Source organism: Chrysochloris asiatica, unplaced genomic scaffold (assembly GCF_000296735.1).
Source record: "Chrysochloris asiatica unplaced genomic scaffold, ChrAsi1.0 scaffold00154, whole genome shotgun sequence".
Taxonomy (NCBI): Eukaryota; Metazoa; Chordata; class Mammalia; order Afrosoricida; family Chrysochloridae; genus Chrysochloris; species Chrysochloris asiatica.
Genome location: NW_006408672.1, coordinates 2,662,243 through 2,667,110, shown reverse-complemented (window position 1 = coordinate 2,667,110; position 4,868 = coordinate 2,662,243). Strand labels below are relative to the sequence as shown.

General features: G+C 41.1%; 1 pseudogene; it reads left to right on the top strand.

Annotated features, from left to right (window-relative positions):
- Positions 1 to 1,201: 1,201 nt before the first annotated feature.
- LOC102817178 lies at positions 1,202 to 2,786 on the top strand (annotated as a pseudogene).
- Positions 2,787 to 4,868: the final 2,082 nt, after the last annotated feature.

Below are 4,868 nucleotides of genomic sequence, written 5' to 3'. Positions count from 1 at the left end.
TTCTGCAGCTCCATCCACCAGACAAGAGGCACTACCAATCCCTATACTACCTGATCAATGACAGACAGCAGCCAACAGCAGCCAAGCACACCCTGAACTGAACTACACAAATGGAGACTAGAGAAGTGTACACACTTTCATGTTCTATCAAACCTTCAAGGAGGCAGGTGGTGAGTGCCTAAGAACATGCCAACGTGCAGTTATCAATTAAATATAAATGCAATGACACTCAAAGTCTCAGAGACAACAAATAAGTTCAGTTCACACAAAGCAACAAGACAGAGTGCCTCTAAGAAGTGACCAAATTGCAGAGCCAGAAAACATTTCTCAGGAAGACAAGGGATTGGAATTACCTGATAAAGAATTCTAAAGAATTCATTGAACTGATAAAAAGATCAAGAAAGTTGCAGATGAAACCAAGGAGAGCACAGACAAATCTTTAGATAAGTTCAAGAAAACATTACAAGAACAAAGAACAAACAGGCAAAATCAATGAAAAATTAGCAATACAAAAATTTCAATGGAAATACAGAAAATTAATATGAAGATTCCAGAAATGGATAATGCATTTAAAGAGGAAAGACATAGATTTGAATTAACAGAAGCCCAAATTAGTGAGTGTGAAGATACATTTTTCAGTAATAGTCTGCTATAAGAACAATCAGATATACAGAAGAAAATATCAAAAGAAAACTAAGATTCATATGGGACACCATCACAGGCAATAATTTATGTGTGATTAGGATTCCAGAACAAGAAGGGAACCCAAAAGAGGCATAGAGAAAATTACCAAAGAGTTGCCCGAAGAAAACTTCCCTAACGTCGTGAAATATGAGAAGATAAGCATTCAAGAAGCTGAACAAACTTCAAGAAGGGTAGCTCTCAAAAGAAATCACCAAGGTGAATGTGAGTAGAGGGAGCAGCAGCCACCATTTCAGGGAGCTTGCCACTGCTGTCACAGGAGAGGATCCTAAGCTGCCAAAGCCGCCAACTCGCTGTCCCGAGTGGGCTCAACTAATTCCATGTTGTTTTTTAGATCCGCTCGGGCCTTGCCGCCTTCGGAGCCCGAAATTCGGGCTGGACAGAAGTGCAGCCTGGGCCTAGCGGCTTTACAGTAGCAACAGCAGTGGTGGCCGAAGACAATCCTTCGTGAATACGAGCCTCACAGGTGCCCGAAAACTCGCACAGGTGTTTGGAGAAAATGGCAGACCATATTGATACTGAAGCACTGCTTGATGCTCCTTACTAGAAGGATAAGAACAAGTTGAGCAGTGCCAACGGCCATGAAGAACGTAGCAAAAAGAGGGGGAAAGCAAGAGCAGAAGTCGTAGTCATGAACGAAAGAGAAACAAAAGTGAGGAAACGAAGTAGATAGAGAAAGGAAAAAGCGCCAAAGCCGTGAAAGGAAGCAAAGTAGAAGCCAAAAAATGAGACAGAGTCGCTCAAGAAGTGGAGATCGCAGATTCCGTGGCTGCTACAGAAGTCCTTATTCCGGACCAAAATTTATCAATGCCATCTGAGGAAAGATTGGGTTACCTCATAGCATCACAGTTAGCAGAAGAGGTTCCCGAAGCAAAAGTTCATTTTGAAAGGACAAGAGTCCTGTGAGAGAACCTATTGATAATTTAACTCCCGAGGAAACAGATGCAAGGACTTTTTTCTGCATGCAGCTTGCAGCAAGAATTCGGCCAAGGGATTTAGAAGAGTTTTTCTCTACAGTAGGAAAGGTTCGAGATGTGAGGATGATTTCTGATAGAAATTCAAGATGTTCCAAAGGGATTGCTTATGTGGAGTTTGTCGATGTTAGCTCAGTGCCTCTAGCCATAGGATTAACTGGGCAGCATGTTTTAGGAGTCCCAATCATAGTACAAACATCACAGGCAAAAAAATACACACACACACACACACACACACAAAACAACAGAGCTGCAGCAATGGCAAGCAATCTACACAAGGGCAGTGCTGAACCTATGCAACTTTATGTGGGCTCATTACACTCTAACAGAACTGAAGATGTGCTTCGGGGGATCTTTGAGCCTTATGGAAGAATTGAAACTATACAGCTCATGATGGATAGTGAAATGGAGTCGATCCAAGGAATATGGATTTATTACATTTTCTGATTCAGAATGTGCCAAAAAGGCATTGGAACAATTTAATGGATTTGAATTAGCTGGAAAGCCAATGAAAGTAGGTCATGTTATGGACAGTGATGAACTGGAAAGGATTGGAATTGATCTGGGAACAACAGGTTACCTCCAATTGATGGCAAGCCTTGAAGAGGGTACAGGTTTTCAGATTCCACCACCAGCTCAACAGGCTCTACAAATGAGTGGCTCTTTGGTCTTTGGTGCTGTGGCAGAATTCTTTTGTTATAGATTTACAAACAAGATTTTCCCAGCAGACTGAAGCTTCAGCTTTAGCAGCCACAGCCTCTGTTCAACTACTTGCAATACAGTGTTTCTACTATCTAACATGTTTAATCCTCAAACAGAGGAAGAAAGTTGGATGGGATACAGAAATTAAGGATGATGTAATTGAAGAATGTAATAACCATGGAGGAGTTATCCATATTTATGTCAATAAAAATTCAGCTCAGGGCACTATGTATGTGAAGTGCCCTTCAATTCCTGCAACTATTGCTGCTGTTCAATGCATTACATGGCAGGTGGTTTGCTGGCAAAATGGTATCAGCAGTATATGTACCTCTTACAAGTTATCACAACGTCTTTCAGGATTCCGTAACAGCAGAGATGATGAAGGAAAATAGTCCCTTATGTACATAGCTTTCTTTTCTTTCTTGAGAATTCATCTTGAGTTATCTTTTATTTTGATACAAATAAAGAGGCAAGGGTCTACTGTCATTCGTATATAATTCCTGTTACTTTGAAAAAATTAAAATGTTAACAGGAAAAAAAAAAAAGAAATCACCAAGATGTATAACACCAAGGAGAGAATCCTGGAAGCAGTTATGGAAAAGAGAAGTTTTACATACAAAGGCAAGCAAATAAGATTAAACTCTTATCTTTTAGCAGAAACTATGCAGTCAAGAAGGAATTGGGGAGAGATATATAAAATTCTGAAAGAAAAAATCCTGCCAATCAAGAATTGTTTACCCAGTAAAGTTGTCAATCAAATATTATGGTGTCATCAAACATTGCAAGATAAACAGCAATTAAGGGACTTTGTAAAAGCCAACCCAGTGCTTCAAAACATCCTAGAGGAAGTTCTTTGGACTGACAACCAACAAGGACAGGCAATAACCATAGAGTGACATGCATGGCAACACCACCTGGAATTTAGTCGAGAGATGGAAGACCCCAGAGCAGAACAACACTACAAGAACAAAATCAGAGGATCTGGGAGGTCAGTCTATGATCAAAACAATTACAATGTGAAAGAAGGGGGAAAATATAGGAACAGAGATCCAGTTGGTGAGGAGTTCAGGTAGATTTCAGGATAGAACAGACTGCTTTAGAAGGCGGGAAAAGTTAATCTCAAAGAAAATGAATACTTGACAACATATCAATGAAAGGAAAATCCAAGGAAAACATGGAGACATTACAACTATGAAGAAACTGACAAGCAAAAAAGCACATATAAAAAATGACCTCAGCACAGGAAGGCATGCAGCACAAAGAAACATGCAGCACCACAAAAATGTTTCATGAATATCTAGAAGAACAAACAAATCTGTGTTGTAAGAAGCACAGCCAAAGTGCTTCTTGGAAGCCAGGATGGCCAGACTTCATCTTTCATACTTTGGACATATTTTCAGGACAGACCAGTCACTGGAGAAGGATATCATGTTTGGTAAAGTGGAGGGTCAGAGAAAGGGAGGAAGACTCCCAATGAGATGGATTGGCACAGTGGCAGCAGCAATGGGCTCAGGTGTAGCAACAATTGTGAGGTTGGCCTAGGACCGTGCAGTGTTTCATTCTGTTGTGCATAGGGTCACTATGAGTCAGTACTGACTTGATGGCACCCAACAACAACTACAACATAGGTGGATACACAGAGGTTAAGTGAGTGCTGGGGTATACCCACAAATACTTGTTGGTTTGACAGAGGAATCTGTACATGGGTATTTATCTTAGCTGCAAACATACCCATGAATGTGGTTGAGCATACAAGAGGCAAAGTTATAACAACTCCTTAGACATTCTCAAACACCTTTAAGGAATGAATTGCTGGGTGTGGGGGGGTCTCAGGACCATACTCTCAGGGGACACCATGGTCAATTGGCATTACAAGTTCTACAGGGAAAATGGTCAACATCTTACTTTGGTGAGTAGTGACTGAGATCTTAAAAGCTCATGAGCAGCTGTCTAGGGTACAACTGTTGGTCTTTCCCTGTCCAGAGGAAATAAGAGTGATGAAAACAGAAGTTGCTTGGAACCAGTGGACTAATGGACTATGCAAGCAAGCATCAGTCTCCATGACCCTGAGACCAGAAGATCTAGACAGTGCCCAGCTACCAAGACTGATTGCTCTGAAAGGGATCACACATGGGAAGGTCCTGGATAGAATGGGGGAAAGTGTGGAATAAAACTCAAAATCATAAAAAACAAAACAAAAACAAGCTTACTGATCAGATGGAGACATTTAGGACTTCTGAGATTGTGGCCTGTGGTCACACTACAAGTCTGGAACGGAACTCATCCCTGTAGCTCAATATTTAGGCAAGCAGTAGATAGGTATATAGGGGGAACCACAATACTAGTGAGGTACACACACCATACGATGGTCAACCATTCAAGATCAAAAGTACAGCACTTACCCAAGGACAAAATTCAGAAGGGTTGGGAAAGGAGAAGGAATGGAAACAAGAAGCACAGAGAGGAAGTGGGATAAATGAGGTTACACTG